At 36.7% G+C, this 17,064-nt stretch overlaps 1 protein-coding gene across 16 annotated transcripts in view; it reads right to left on the bottom strand.

Moving 5' to 3' along the window:
- Positions 1–17,064, bottom strand: part of Zbtb20 (zinc finger and BTB domain containing 20) — a 766,528-nt gene that overhangs the window by 544,261 nt on the left and 205,203 nt on the right. For all 16 annotated transcript variants that reach the window (XM_075962725.1, XM_075962896.1, XM_075962754.1 and 13 more), the window contains exon 3: positions 12,752–12,796. The gene's annotated coding sequence lies outside the window, so the exon portion shown is untranslated. The remainder of the gene's footprint in view (positions 1–12,751; positions 12,797–17,064) is intronic.

Below are 17,064 nucleotides of genomic sequence, written 5' to 3'. Positions count from 1 at the left end.
AGCCCATGGCAACCTCTAAGTCTCTAGATGTCAGATTTCTGCAGCCCTTCCGAAAACTGGCTTCTTTACATGCCGTGTGCAGAGTGAGTACTATTTTCTCTGAAAGGCTATTCACGACTCCTATCCCTACTTCTATCCATTCTTTAGACTATTCTTCCCACTGTATGTTATGAATATCACCAAGGACTTCGTAAATATATCCTATTTACCAGTTTATTAGTTGTTTAGCAGTCTAAACATACCCATTCCAGTTATCATGTTTCTGTGAAAAACACAGGACGGTTCTCTTACAATTCAGACTATTACTATTCTCTTATTAGTCTTACTATTATTACTCTCTGGGTTCGGGATCAAATCTTACCTATACCAGGAGGAAATCTGCAATCTAACTGATGTGAAAGGCCTGATAATTCAGCTACATGAAAGGCTGAGGCAGAAAAACAGCAAGTTAAAGACCAGATTGAATAATTGTCTTAAAACAAACAATATAAAAACTAAAAAACGAGGCGGGAGATACAGCTCACTGGGAGGATGCTTGCCCCAGCATGAATGAAGGCCTAGATTTAATCACCAGTCCCCAAAAGAAACAAGAAAATGATAATCTAGAAAAATAATATTTTCCAACTGGTTTTAGAAGAAGAGATAAACTAGGGTATATTCACCAAATTAGTATGTTTTGGATAAAAATCATAGTTTTATATTTATAAATTCAAATTTTCATTTTAACTTTTTTCCTCTATCAAGGAGGTATAATGTTTATCTCTAAAATTTTTTGTTCTATAAATATGTTTGCACAGAACAAAAGTTCACAAAGAAAGCTATTTTGTTCAATAGCTAATACAAGTAATATTCATATAATCATTTCACTAATTGTCTATTTCAAAGTTCAAATTTTGAAATTATTGACTTAAAGTTCCAAATACGAAGTAGGAAGGGTTAATAAATGCTTCCAGTGGTTTTCAATTATTTTTGGAATGACTAAACTCTACACTTCACTGTCTCTGACTACCTTCACACTAATAGTCTGATCCTTATTTACAGAGACCCAAAATTGCCTCCTTCTATTGGGATCCAGTTGGGAGAAGTAGAAAGGACACAGGTTTCTGTTTTGTGGTAAGAGTTGTTTAAACCCTCCCCCAATCACTCATTGACTACATAATATTAGAAAGTTACCCCTTGCTGGGCATGGAGGCACAAGCTTTTAATCGCAGCACTTAGGAAGCAGAGGCAGGCAGATCTCTGTTTGGGGCCAGTGTAGTCTACAAAGTGAGTTCTAGGATAGCCAGTGATACACAGAGAAACCCTATCTCAACAACCCCCCAAAAGGAAGTGACCCCTCTGGGCCATGCCTTGCAATTCTCTCCTGCAATGCAAGCCTCTTCTGTCCTGATCGCTTGACAAATGTATATTTTGTAGATATAGTCTTAAAACACAGTGATAGCAAAATTAAATACATTCATCAGATTGTCCTATACTTTTAAGAGCCAATGGCACTAAGTCCCAGGTGCACACTGATAATCTTAGAGGGAGGAAAAATAAGGTGTTAATAAGTGAATACATAGGATCATGGGAAAATCATTCTTGTTTTAAGGTAAACACACAGAGGAGAAAGCCACATACAGATGCATGAAGTTTAAAGTGGCAGTACCAATAGATGAGGAAAAAAGGGGCCACCTGGACTCTGATAAACAGATTCCCCGCTGGAGCCAGCAGAAGGAATGTGGCCCTGCTGCACCTTCACATGGATTTCTGACCTCAAGAACTATGAAAGCTATGTTTCTATGGTTTTAAACCACACATTTTGTGGCAATGTATTTCATCACTGTCTGGTATGTAGTACATGGTCACCAGAGTCTTCAAGCCTAAGAAAGAGGAGAGACAAAAATATCTTACATACAGTTGGTGACTACAAGGTCCCCAATGGACTGAAGAACACAGACCAATCAACTGGAGACCTTACTGAAAGTGTTGTCAGTGGTCTCCAAGTAGCGAGCCAACCTAACAAAGGCTACACGACCTGTACTTGGTGAGAGATAATACCATTCTTTCAACATAGCCAGAATCCAGTCCAGTACTATTAGTCATCCTTTTAAAAATATAAAACTAATAGATTTGTATTTTTAAATTCTAAGTTATACAGAGGTGAATAGTTAATGAATATTGTATTATAACATATAATCAATACCAAGGTTATGCTTGAATTTACTTAATTGGACATAATTCAAGTCTTTCGCCTAATGAAAAATTGTTTATGCTGCTGAAGACTGGATTTAGAAAGTAAATGTACCAAATTTTTGATCGACGAAAATTTAAATATAATTTCAAATGACAAATTTACAGGGAGAAAATCAATTTCTTTTGGCCTTGGGTATATACTATCCTGATACTGGCAATGACTCTAATAAGTATACATTGCTTTGCCAGGGGCATCAGCCTAGCATGATTAAAGGTTATGCTTGAAATGTCTCCAGATACACAAAGTTAACTATTTCCTAAGTAACACCGAAGTCAGCTATCCTGTTTGCTCTAGAAATTTAAGGCACAGTAAAAATACTTCTAGTCTATTTTTAGTTTACTTGTTTATTATGTGTGTGTATATTTTTGTGTATAAATACATTTGTATACACATACATACACACACTTAGCATTATATACACATTTTGTGACATTTCATCTGTACTTTAATAAATAAAGTTTGCCTGATGATCAGGGAGTAAAACAGCCTAAGCAGCCACACTAGTTTGCCATAGAAACTGGGTGGTGCATGCTTTTAATCCTAGCCCTAGAGAAGAATATAAAACAGGAGGAGACAGCTCTCAGACATACTCTAATTCTGAGATTCACAGAGACAGGATCACTATTTCAGACTTAAGTAGAGGTAAGAGCCAATGGCTGGCTGTTTTGCTTTTCTGACCTTCAGGTTGAACAAAAATTCTGTGTCTGGGTTTTTATTAATTGTGCTACATAGATATAATCACTTAAAGCTCAAAATTCAGAGGATCCAAATTTTTCAATTCTGTAACTTTAAAAAGTCAGGACCTACATTAAAAACCCGTTTTTTATGTATTTAACAACAGAAAAATGGTTAAAAAATTGGGGGGGGGAGGCTAAAAATATCTTTTAATAGTTTTTTCTTTGTATAACAGCTCTAGCTATCCTGGAACTTGCTTTGTAGACCAGGCTGGCTTCATACTTACAGAGATCTGCCCGCCTCTGCCTCCTGAGCGCTGGGACTAATGCTGTGTGCCACTATTGCTCTGCTCTGCTGTTCATACATCTTACCAGAATATCAGAACTGAGAAAGTTCCTCAGATCCTCAAAATAGTACACGAAGACATTCAGATTAATCTCTTCATGGTCAAAGAAATATTGAAGGAAGTTATCCAGAAAAACCACAAACGTTAGTTTTTTAATACTAATTGGTATTCAGTAACTAGTAAAAAATCAAAATGTTTCTGTGGTTTATAAATTTTAGCCAAATTTCTGATCCAATCTCATCAAGTCTAAAGATGTAGACAAACTGTACTTACAAATCTAGACTATGAAAATTTGATTTCTTTCTGAAACAAAGATCTTTCAACACTATAAGTTCAGTTAACATGTGGATATAAACAATGGGGTATTCAAACACAGTAAGAAAAAAACAAATACAGTTGGGTAATGGTTAAAACAACTTGCACTGAATAAGCAACTAGAGTTATAGGGGTAACGGCAAGAGGGAGAACCCATCTCAGAGGGCTTTAGTCTATTGACAACTCTATACTCAAGATGAGGAACTCAGTCCAAAAGTACATGAAGAACTGCCCATTACTGAGAAGTGGCATCAGACAATTCAAGCCCAGATCTATTCCTAGTCCCTGCACTATTCCTACTACATAAAGTTATTTTCTTCTTCTGAAACCTGAGATTTGCAGTAAAATTAACCATTACATTTAGAACAGAAATTACCCACATATAATAGTGTGCTTCAATGTTTATAAGACTACTTGTTTATTTTTAAAAAAACTAGACCTGGATGGAGGTGGGTGGTCCTTGGACTTCCCACAGGGCAGGGAACCCTGATCGCTGTTTGGGATGATGAGGGAGGGGGACTTGATTGGGGGAGGGGGAAGGAAATGGGAGGCGGCAGCGGGGAAGAGACAGAAATCTTTAATAAATAAATAAATTTAAAAAATACCATTGTATATGAACTTACAGAGAACAAAAGTCTCTTTGAATACTCCCGACAATGCATGAGAAGGTATTCTCAAACTGGTGAATCATAGATGGGAGGAAAAGAATAAAAACCTTTAAAAAAAACATATGAGAGGCTAAACGTAGATAGGCAGAGTCAGTGATAATCTCTGTGAAGACATATTATATGATGAATAACACACCATGGCACAGTTGATAGTCTAGCAGAGAATTAAGCATTCATGTTTTACTGAGGTCTTATCATCATCATTGATTCTGCTAATAAATTCACATATACACTCATTTGCACACATTACTCCCTGGCTTCACAATGTTCCCTCTCCTTTTCAGAAAATCAATTCCTATGTTTTATTTTTATTCAAGACTCATGTCAACTCCAGCTTCTCCCTAGCAAGCTCACAGAGATCTCTGTTCCCATAAACAGCTTTAGCAGTTAATAATGTCATACTTTCCCAGCAACTGTACGCAGGTTTCATATTACACACAGCTTCCATCAATTGGCAACGGTTGTCTACAGTGCTATCTTTAGGAGGATTTTGGCTCAGTGGCAAATAGAACCAAAATGGACTAGGATTGCATTCCATGGACAGTGGAGAAGAGAAAAGGGTACAATAATTCTAAGAAATTCCTTAGACATTGATCCTGCCTTATTTTGTCATTTCAAAATCTAAGCTATTTGCCTTCAAATACAAATATTACCTTTGGTGAAGACCACAGCACATTTTCTCCAAGCACCAATGTATTACAACGTGGTAATCTTCTAATAATAATGAAATAGGCTTTTCCTACTCCTAGTCATTGTTCTATTTCATAGCTTCTTGTGAAATACTTCTGGTGCGGGATAATTCTGTATTTTGTCAATTATGTTTTAAATAAATGCTGATTGGCCAGTAGCTAGGCAGGAAGTATAGGCGGGACAACAAGACAGAAAGTAGAGGTGGGGCAATGAAAATAGGAGAATTCTGGGAAGAGGAAAAGCCCATTCCTCTGTAGTCCTGTCTAGACACAGAAGAGGCAAGACGTGACTTCGCTGCTGAAAAAAGGTACTGAGCCATGTGGCTAACACAGATAAGAATAATGGGCTAATATAAGTTATAAGAGTTAATAAGAAACCTGAGATAATGGGCCAATCAGTTTATAGTTAATGTAGACCTCTGTGTGATTTCTTTGGGGCTAAACAGCTGTGGGACCTGGTGGGAGAACAGAAACCAGGCAGGACAAAAACTTTAGTCAACAAAAGAAACCTCAGTCAACATACTTCAACATTAAATCTTCTTTAGAGAAATTTTAAAACATATTATACAATACATTTTTAGAAAATACTGGGGCTGGAGAGATGGCTCAGAGGTTAAGAGCATTGCCTGCTCTTCCAAAGGTCCTGAGTTCAATTCCCAGCAACCACATGGTGGCTCACAACCATGTGTAATAGGGTCTGGTGCCCTCTTCTGGCCTGCAGGCATACACACAGACAGAATATTGTATACATAATAAATAAATAAGTATAAAAAAGGAAAATATACATTAACATCTCAACTCAAACATTAGGATCCAGCGAGATTTGAGATTAAGTATATTCTGACAAAATAACTAAATGCAACAAAGGAAAGGTTATATAAATATATTGAAAATCGACATACAACTTTTAAAAATGGCAAATCTATATAGTTTAAAATAAAGCTCACCTACTGAGATCCTAGAATTTCGAACTCTACTTTAGTGTATTATCCTGTACAAAGTGATTACTGAAACAATCCATGTCAATTAGTTTATTTCTTACATTATAGAAAAAGTCTCATGTCCCCCTCCCCCTGCTAAGGAAGTATATTTATCATATTCCACAACAGCTCACAGTTTGTTATACATTAACTGCTCATTCTCTGTGCCAAGAAGACTATGCTGGAACAGTAAATGAATTTGGTTTGTTCATTTAAATGATTCTGCAAACCACAGGCTACCCAGTTGTCTAATGATAAGAGAGACCCAAAGCCACCTGATCACCATTATCCGGCCTGATTTTTTTGGACTCGTGGTCAATCCTGTCAGAATCTACATACTGAGAAGAATGAGAAGGAAACGTCTACCTCAGACATAATCATGCAAAAGGGTTTTATTAATTCAGGCACCAGTGATGATGTGGCGAGGCTGGAAGGGATAGGATGTGAGATCTGGAGTGCTGGAGCTACTGCTCCAAGACCAATGCTGGTTTTGGCACTTCTCTCACTCTAGTGAGCTGCAAAAAAACAAGCAGGTGCTAGCAATCTGAGAGACCACATGCCAGCTACAGCTGCTTCAAACTGATTCAATTACATCTGCCTGAATAGTCCCAGGACATCAAACCAGTTGAAGCAATCCATAGGTTGCAAAGAGACATAGCCTCTCACGCGGTACAACAGTCCCTAAGGTAGGGGCTTACAAATCTCCAGGTTTTGGTAGAAATGGTTTCCCCCTCATTGCCAGACACAGGAGAAAAATGGGGTGTTTAATTTCTATTCACTTTAAAACTAAAAACTGGTTGGCAAGACCATTAAAAGCCCCTTGGAATTTTTAGGTTTTAAACTGGACAGTAGCTGAAGTCTTAAGGGTCCCTCAAAGCAGCGTAATTTTGTGAGAACATTTCCCAACCATTGGGCACAGCACATTTACAGAACATGCTCTTGGGATCCAGACTTTGCTCCAAACCTTGTTTGTACAAAAAGGGGCCAAGCAGCTGGGAAATTCTGGAGTGGAGTGTGTCCTCATTAGTTCCCATCTGCCACCAGAACTCAGCTCATGGCAAGTTTGGCTAATTCCTGGTGTACTCAGGTCCAAATGTGGGTCAGTTTTAATTACACTATACAGAATTCAACGTGCACTTTTTAAATCCTTATTACATAGAACAGAGGAATGGGCAGCTCTCCAGCTAATCAATTTTTTAAAGGTACATATATAAAATTTTAAACCAGGCTAGACAGACAGTGGGTAGAAAACAATCTTATAAATGAGTACAATGGTTACTTAAGAAAATTATTAGTGAAACTGGGCCATGAGCTAGTTCTGTTTTGAAATTTCAAATTGAGAAACAAAATGTTTTCAGTGGTAAGATGGGAAACTTACAGAAGGTACATCGTCTCCTTGTGCTTTAGTGTGAATGAGTAACAATCAGGCCATGGACAAGGTACAGCACACACCTACAAAGGCAGAGACTTGCACAGAAACACCAACTCCTTTCAATGTCTATCACTCAGAGTGATATTGCATAAAAGAGAAAAATCAAATGGTACCTGGTAAAAGTTAAGAAAACAATGATGAGACAGAAAATTGAGACAAAATAAAGAGGGAGGTAGGAGAAAAAGAGTGAGTGAGGGGTTAAGAGTGAGCATGAGAGAGAAGAGAGGAGGAAGTGAAGGAGGAAAACATTACAAGATAGGCTGAAATGTATAGGGTAAGAGAGTCAAGGTATGTCCTGGTTCACAGTGACACTCATTATCACAAAAATGGGGGACAGAATACATTCATGAAGCATGTACTTAGAATTCAACCTATCCAAATGTTTCACAAAATATGGGAGAGTTAAGGTATTAAGTTTTTAAAGATAACCATGAACAAATTTCAGGAGTGAAGACACAGGCAGACAATGATTGGTCATTGATACAATAATTCCAATTTGGCATGGTCCTTGTAAGAGATCGGTATCATCTTAGAACATCCAAGACCAAGTTAGTAACACAAAGGAGATTTATTTGCCCCAAAGGCAGAGAGAGCAGTAATAAGGGACAAAGCCAGGAAATAGGGGAAGAGGAAGAAGGGAAAGGGGATAAGGGAAGGGGGAAAAAGCATTTGTTCCAGGGAGACAAACGACTGCTTCTGGACAGAGGGCAAACAACGCAGCAAATACAAAGGCCAAAGTTTATGAAGGTACAGGGGAAATGCCATGTTAGGATTAAGTGTTTAATTTTAATTGGGCATGTTAATTAGGTGAGCTGAGAGTGCTTTTGATTGCTGCACTTCAATACTTTGGTAGCTGGACCTTAGTAGTCCCCCTCAGAATGAGAAAGTGGCTAAATAAGAGAATAGACCTTTGTGACTAGCTTTAAAAATATAATCTAACAGTTTTTATCAAGGCAGAGGGAATAGGAGAGAAGGGCAAGGCCTGCCATAACCATGCTTGCCACACTAGAGCTGGCCAGAGTCGCTTCAATCCTAGTTACATAACAAAGCACCACCATATATTTAGATATAAGTAATATGATTTGTCCTCTATTGAAAGAGAAATTTGGACACTAGGCAATCATAATTAGATGGAAAACACTGTGAAGAGATATAGAAAAAAGATGTTGATCCATATGTCAACCAGCACAGAGAAGTTATCAAGGCTGTTTATAAAATTTGATTTCATACTTCAAAACTGCAAGGAAAGAAATACTCACCTATGACATTAAGTTTGTGCTTCTTGGAATAAACCTCTACTAATACCATATTAACCTTGACCCATCATGGTCAGAACTGTCTGTGACTCAAGACATAGAAGTTCTATATTCTGTAGTGAGGAATAAAGTGTAAACAAACTGGAATTTCCATGCCAGCTATTTTTAATCCGACTATCCTATATTCAAACATAAGCAAGAGATGTACAGCCCATGATTTTAAAATCATCATTGGCTCCCACTACATATCTTATCTAGGGTATTCAAAGACATCTTAAATCCTTTGAACTCACATAAGCAGTAGATTCTTTCATGATGAAACTGACTCTTCCAACAATTCCTCATACAAAGAATCCAAGGCCATCCACAAGCATAAGCAGAAACTACAATGATTCTGTCCATTTTGATAGTAATCTCACAAAAGTTTATGAAAACAAAATTACTGTATCATCCAACAATTCCACTTTTGGACTTTAAAAATGTGGAAAGTGGGTTCTTGAGGAGTTTTGTGTATACATGGGTTAACCACACAGAAAGACAAATATTTTGTTAATTTACCTATAGGGTTGTCAAATCATTGAGACAAAAAAAAACAAAACAAAACATAACTGATTTTCAGGAATTGAAAGAAGGACAGAATGTAAAGTTCTTTTTAGTGTTTCCAACGTTTGAGATTTCTAAGATGAAAGGGTGTTATGGACAGTTTGCTGTAGTGGCTGAATAAGCATTATCCACGCATTTAAAAACATTCAAATAGACACCTTAAAACAGGAAGGGGGGTAAATTTTATGTATAAATGTTCTAGAATTATAAAAATGTAAAAAATAAATGAACATTAGTATCTTTTAATTCAGTAAACTGGTTGATGATTTTTATGAAATCTCCCTTAAAGTCAAAGAAGCATAGATATCTTTAGCTATTACTTCTGAGAAAATCTACTAGCCATTCCACACCACGATGCCAGGTCCCTGCTAATTAAATGGTCTTCCTTCAATATCCAAAAGTCATCATGATGGTGGCAGCCGTAGTGTTAGAAGTGGGCACACAGAAAAGAAAGGTTTTTTTTAAAAGCATGTGCTGTGTGCTACCATTGCAATAATATTTTACATGACCTATCTAACTTTCACTGCATCAATACAATCTAAATATTCTTCTAATTTTACAAATGAGGAACAAAAGAACAGAGATTTAACTGGGTCCCATTAATAGTAAGTGGTGAAACTTTAAAAAAAATCCTATTGATGTATCTATGTTGTCCTCTTAGTCATTATGACCTTTGAAGATAAGGATGTTGATTTGTTTGTTACTGAGTCAAGCAAGGAGCAGGCACTCAATGGCTACATAGAATAAAAGAAGTAAATAAGGAGGGCAAGGGATAAGAAGGATAGAATTACATTTAGCCAGGCTATCTTCTCAATAAGTATAGATTTTCTTCCTTTGTTTACCTGTGAAATCACAGGGAAGCTGAGACTCTACCCTGGAATGCCCTATGGTTGACATTTTGTCTTTGAGATTTTACACAATCACTGCAGTGCTGACGTCTGTCTGCACTGTGGCTAGTGCTCTCTCTAACTCACATATTTTTGGCTAGTCTCTTAGTTTCTCATTTTGACAATAACGAAAATGTATAGCTTAACACTAAGGATAGGGAGTATAAAACAGATACATGATACCGGCCTTTTACCCAGTAATAAAAAAAAAAGTGAAAAAAACTGTCCCCATAAGAAAAAAAAGCCCAAGTCTCATCAAACCTGAGAAGCTTAAACAAGACATATTCAGCAGTTATTACTGGCTTGAGACTTGGAATTATTCTAAGATGCTTACCTCAAGCTCAACAATGTAATCCTTGAAAGACCCAGAGCAAGTCTTAGCTGCATTGTTTTGATATGACCTTTGTTATGTATTTGCAATTGGGATTTAGTGGTAGGTAGAAACCATAATTATAAATATGTAGATAGTAAATACAGGCTCCATTATTTCTGCTTAGTAAGACAACTGCATACGCTTTTAATATGTCCTGATCTTACCTGACCCAAAGAAAGTTAAGACACATTTTATTTCTGTAGAGGCTGGTGAGCTAGAATTAAGCATGGAGGGAGCATCCTTAGTGTGGAAGGCTAAGGCCTAGATAATCTAACAGAGGGTTTGCTTATCCCTCTGCTCCAAAGAGTTTCCAAAGTGCCATGGAACCTAAGTATGGATGCCTCAGAATTTGTGTGGGGAGAAAAAAATTACTTTCCTCATTGTCAAAAAAATTAGGATAAAGCAAATACTGGTATTTTAATTCTTGATCTATAACAATGACAACGGGTTGATTTTACATCATCACTTGTTTTTCGAAACAAGATTTATCTATATTTTTGTTTCTATCTAACAAGCAATGTGAAAAATTAAGTAAGCCCATCAATATTCATTCAAAATGCATTAACAGGCCATGTGTCTCTGGGGCACAGTCACTCTAATTTCTAATGTCAGTCAGGCATGTGTCATTCCATATGCATTCACTCAACATGTACTGACCAACTGCTATGGACAAGGCACTATGTTAAGGAGACACAGGCATGCCTCCACTTCTTTATGTGTATTCTCCTACTTCCCATGAGGTTAGCTCAGGCCATATTACACTGATTTATTATTTATAAACCAGATTCCTTGTATGCTAACAGAAAGAAAAATACAGCAGCTCTAAGACTTAAAATTTGTGTGATCAAATTCTCATGGAAAATCCCTAGTTTTTCTAGGAGAATAATACAAGCCATATGAATAAATTTTCAATATCAGGAATCTGGGACAAATGAATAAATTAATTAAATACCTTTATATAAAATTCCAGCTATTTGTATTTCACTTATAGAACTTTACCTACAGTAAATTCAATAACAGTTCAAGTCTCTTAAAGATATAAGAATTTGTCAGAACATAAAGCCATTAACAAAAGAAACTTAATACCACTACCAGGAACTCTTGGAAAACACCAAGGAACAAGATTTGCTTAAATGATAATATAGCTGCCTTAAAACTTCATGTGTATTTTAGCCCCTCTTCTAGAATTTACTATTTAATTTTCATTTTTTCCCCAACTACTTCAACCCCAACTGCAGGAAAGAGTCACATATAAGAAAAACCTTCTTACAATATACTCTTGTGTTTTCTGAATGTGCCCCATGTGTCCACTAATAGCCAAATGCTTTCAAATCTGTTCAGCTAAATGGATCAATAACTACATCCAGCCCCGCATAGTGGGGCTGCCAACATGGTAGAATCAAGCCAAACACAAAATATCTCTCCTAGGACAAAAATTATCAACACAGTTTTCTCGAGAGATACATTCTCTGAGCTACACTGCACATATATTATCTAAGGCAGACATGACATGCAAAAAATATTTGAGACACAAAACAAAGAATTAAGTAAAAATATTTGGACATGATAACCAGTGAGTTTTATAATGGACCAATGTAACAGTCCATGGGCTACATCTCTTATCTTTCCAACTCAAGAGTACACAAACCACAAACTCACACCAGCACAGGCAAACTGTTGACAAGCTTATCTGTGCTTCCCTCGCATATGACACAGCTGTGAGCACCAATTGAGCAGGTGCAACCAAGCTTTCGAGAATTCCTGCCTGTTGCCCAGGAACCACAACACAGCATGGCTGAAATTTTAAACAGGTGCAAATATTCCCACCCCTTTTCTGTTTATCTGGTGCTTGAGAACAGTGAAAAAGAAAGTGGAGCTGCAGGCACTCCCTATCCAAAGCAACCTCTACAAAAAGAGAAAATTGGAAGCAATAAGGTTTGAAAAAAAAAGAGCTGTCAAAGGCTGACTCTTCAATGATCTGACCGCACATTGTCAGTCGCTTTAACAGTACAGTTCTATAAAAATACTGCGTAATCTTCACCAGATGAATGCTTTGTAATTAAAATTATTCTGGCTCATCAAATCTTAGAAACGTGTACCTGATTCTTACTGTGAACTACAACGCAACGTATCTACAAAGTTATAGCTCTTTGGAACTCTCATTAAGACAATTGATCAAAAATTTAACATTTGCATATTACGACTTCAACAAACAATTTCAATATAGAAAGTGTGATATATCCACAGTTAATACATACATTCAAATAGTCATAGGTAGGTCATACACATACCTGTGCAGGGTGAGGCACAAACAGACTTGCGATGGATCAGATACTCTAAAATGTAAAACAAAGAAGTCATCTAAGTAAAAATTAATTTACTGAACCAAAGCTAGAATTTATAGTGAGACAACTTCTTCAGAAAAGTGGGAAGGATTGCAGTGCATAAAGAAGGTGGAATAGCTTATTTGTATATGTGTCTATAGGCATTTCAGTCCACCCTAACTCATACATCTGAATGTATGTACAGAGTACCTCAGCAGGGTCACTGAGGGACTAAGATTCACCATAGCCTCTACAATGCAAACGTTCTCACTAAAGGACAAAGAAAACACTTAGAATTTTTTTCCCCTTGGTGTTCTTCGAGGACTAACGCCTTGCTAATACAAATATGACTGCTGCTCTCTGAAACAAAACTCCTCCAGTTCATCTGTACTCATGCTGCTGGAACTCTGGTGAGAAAGCAAAGTGCTTCCATGGAGCTGTACACACACACACACAGAGAGAGAAGAAATAAAGAAAAATTTGAATGCTCCTTTACTTTGTTACAGCAGAGCAATTCCAGACTGAGTCTCTTAGAAGTCATCCTAGCACATGGGGCATGCGTGCCCAACACACTGCCATAGCTACCAGCAAAGCAAGTATTCATAAAGAAAACTATGAATGTTTAGCTTAAAACTGCAGCTGATAATCACATTTGGAAAAAACTGAGTTTAGATGGTAGATCATTATAACAAAAAGGCTACTAGTGACAGTTTAATAATTCTTTAGAAATATAAAACAAAGTATAAAATTTATATGTCTAAGCACAGCTGATAAAAGCAACATGTAAAGGTCAGTAAACCTTGCTCAAAAGTGTGTATAGGTAATGATATTTATGATGGTTTAATAAAATACATATAATGGGCATGAGCATGTGATGTGGGATTCCCCTTTGTATGCTATGATTACCACTGGTTAATAAAGAATCTGCTTTGGGCTATTGAAGCACAGAATAGGGCAAGACTTGAATTCCAGGCAGACAGATGTAGAGGGAGTCAATGAGACTCCATGTAGCCATTGCAGGGGATAGAAGCCAGATCCCAGACTGAACCTTACCAGTAGGCCACAACCACATGGCAATGCACAGATTAATAGATATGGATTAATTTAATATGTAAGAGCTAGATAGAAATATGCTTAAGCTATTGTCCAAAGAGTATTGCAATTAATACATTTTCTGTGTGATTATTTCAGGTCTGGGTGGCCAGGAACCATGCAGCTTCTGTCAAAAGACTGGTACTCCAAAGTGGGGATGACTACATCCACATAAAACCTAAGAAAGCTTGGAAAGGAAATTAAGACACAAAAGAACAGAGTTAAGCATGGCTTCTTGGTAGCCAGCATTTTTTTTTTCCGGAAGGGCTCTGTTTGCTGGCTGCAAAAAGTAGTACCTCAGCTCATTTAACAGAAGACTTACTGACTCAGCATAAGAAACAGTGGCTTCCTGGTTTGTGCTGGCAGCATGAATTCTGACTCTTTCAGCAGGCTGAGCACTTAAACAGGGTTTCTGAATAAGATGCTACTGGTTGTGTAATGGTGACATAGACCCTCCACAACCCTGAAGCTAGGGAACATGCATGGCTCTCAGAGGCCATGTTGAACTGGGTGGAGGCAAAGGGCAGGACTATAGAGTTGGTCCTGGCCACACCCTCTTAGCAATTAAAAAAATAATTATAGATACAGCACGCAATAAAGACAAGTTCAGATGGAAAGACCTCTAAATGGGTCACACAGTGTTGGATAAATAAACATAGGCTTGAAAGTGGAAAAAGAATGTAGTCAGTTATAAAATGAAGTAAATGGCTTTAAAAACAAGAGAAAGTCTTTAAAGAGACAGAGTACAGTCAAAAAATAAAGGAGTAAAAAAAGCCATGTAAAGATGGAATATATACAGAGAGTTTGGATTATGTATATTATTGTGATTTGAGTTTTTTGACTATGAATGAGTTAAGTACAGAGAGACATTTTATAGTACAGGTTGCTAAGCTAAACCAATATATATGTTTTAAAGGTATCTTGACGTCAAAATATGGTTCTAAGGATATGCTGTTTTGGAAAAGAAGTTCTGTTTTATTTCCTGTGGCTTCTTTCCAGACTAATGTGGTTTAATAGGCCAAGATTCTCTGAAAGGTCTCCATGAATGCCAAAAACTACAGCTTACAGAGAACTACACCCAAATTCCCAAAAATTGTTTATAAATGATTGTTTTCATTTAAAGGGGATTCATTGTAAGTGACTGATGGTCACAGTCAATTTCTGTGAAAAATATAACGGGGATATGATATAGAGATGAACACTTTGCATTGGTATGGATCTTGCTTTATTAATACAAATTTAAAGGTCAATTTTGTTATATGTATATTTATGCTTTTGATTCAGGTATTGCATTTGTGAAGCATATTTAAAAATGTAATGTATAATTAAAAATACAGGTTAATAGATAGTGATCTATAACAGTCAAGCTTGTGGTTAAGTCAGTTAGGTTTTCTAGATGTACAGAGAAATATTTCAGATGGATAGTTATTCTTCAAACCTTTCAAAGACTTACAAAATATGTCATTTAAAATGTTTTAAGAACTTAGGACTTTTCATGACAATGAGACACATCTGTTCCTGACAGCACCAATCTACTTCAAGAGGAAGACGGGCATTGAAGCTTTTTATGAAGCTGGTTAGCCATATGGGCAAGAAACTGCTCTTGCCTGAACTGCATGATGCTAAGCTGTATGAACTGGACATGCAGGATCAACAAAAAACGGACTGCTGAACTTGTCTAAAGGTGAGATGGTCCCTTCAGGGTTCTTGCTTTATGAAAGAGTCTGCCAGACATTCTGCAAGACACAGATGAAAGTGACCAACAAACTGCCAAAATAGGTGGAACTGTCTTTGAAATTTCCTGCTTCATGGAAAAGTCTGTCAGACACTATGGGCCTGTAGGCTGAAAGTTGGATGTCCCAATGTTACAGAACTTTGGGTGACTATCCAGACAGCAAGATGTCTCTATCAAGTCTAGAGTTTTAGAAGTTGCTTACAGTACATTTCTCGTTTACTTAGATAATATTATATCCTTCTGAAGTCTTTGATGGAGTTGAAGATTAAATAGTCATAATTATTGTTTTCCTTAGTTATGATAAAAGATAATGTATATATGAATATTGTAACTATAACTCTTGCTTGGTAACTGATTTGTTGTATGTAATCTTGCTATGTTAAAATTAAAACGTTCTTTTTGTTTTGATAGAAAAATGGAGATGGTGTGGGATTTCCCTCTGTATGCTGTGAATACCATTAGTTAATAAAGAAGCTGCTTTGGGCCTAATGCAGCACAGAATAGTGGAAGGTGGGAATTCCAAGCAGAAAGATGTAGAGAGAAAACAGGTAGAGTCAATGAGAAACCATGTAGCCTCCACAGGAGACAGATGCCAGATACCAGACAGAACCTTACTGGTAGGCCACAACTACATGGTGATACACAGATTAATAGAAATGGGTTAATTTAATATATAAGAGCTAGCCAATAAGAAGTGTGAGCTAATAGGCCAAGCAGTATTGTATAATACAGCTTCTATGTGATAATTTTGGGTCTGGGTGGCTGGGAAACAAACAAGCAGCCTCCGACAACAAGCATGAGTTGCCAAGAAGCTTCTGAAAGCCATTAGACAAAGTTTGAAAGTTTGGCTCAATAGTTCTAGGCATCTCCTCACATTATAGAAAACAAATAGAAATTTATGTTAAAGCATAACTTAGGGCTGGTGAATTGTTCAGTAAGTAAAGTCATTTGTTGCCAGTTCTAAGGACTAGAATTTGACCTTTGAGATCCATATAGTGGAAAAAAGTAACTGACTCCTTAGGTTGTCCTCTGTCTTACAAGTGTCTTGATTCCAGTTCCAACCTACACACACACAAACACACATGCAAACATAGACACCTAAGTAAGTACGTAAATGAATACAATGTAAAAGATAATTGTATGGTATTGGAAAATTATAAGAAATTTGAATGTCTAACAAAATAAAATAAGTAAGGCATACCATACCCATACAAACTAATATTTCTTTGCAACTCACAGTGAACTTTAAACATATTAAATTTTATGGAAATCTTCAAATGCATGATATAGCAGTAAGTTATATAAGCATGTATAATATCAACTGCATGGAAAGTATGACACTGAAGATTATAAAAATGGAATAAATACATATAAATACCAAGATATTAGATCTGAATAAGACAAAGTCTTTAAATTTTGTTCTGCTGAGGTTCATAGGCAGCTAATTATCAAT

Source organism: Microtus pennsylvanicus, chromosome 1, assembly GCF_037038515.1.
Source record: "Microtus pennsylvanicus isolate mMicPen1 chromosome 1, mMicPen1.hap1, whole genome shotgun sequence".
Classification (NCBI taxonomy): Eukaryota; Metazoa; Chordata; class Mammalia; order Rodentia; family Cricetidae; genus Microtus; species Microtus pennsylvanicus.
Note: the sequence above shows the minus strand (reverse complement) of the source record. Positions and strands in the feature narration are given on the sequence as shown.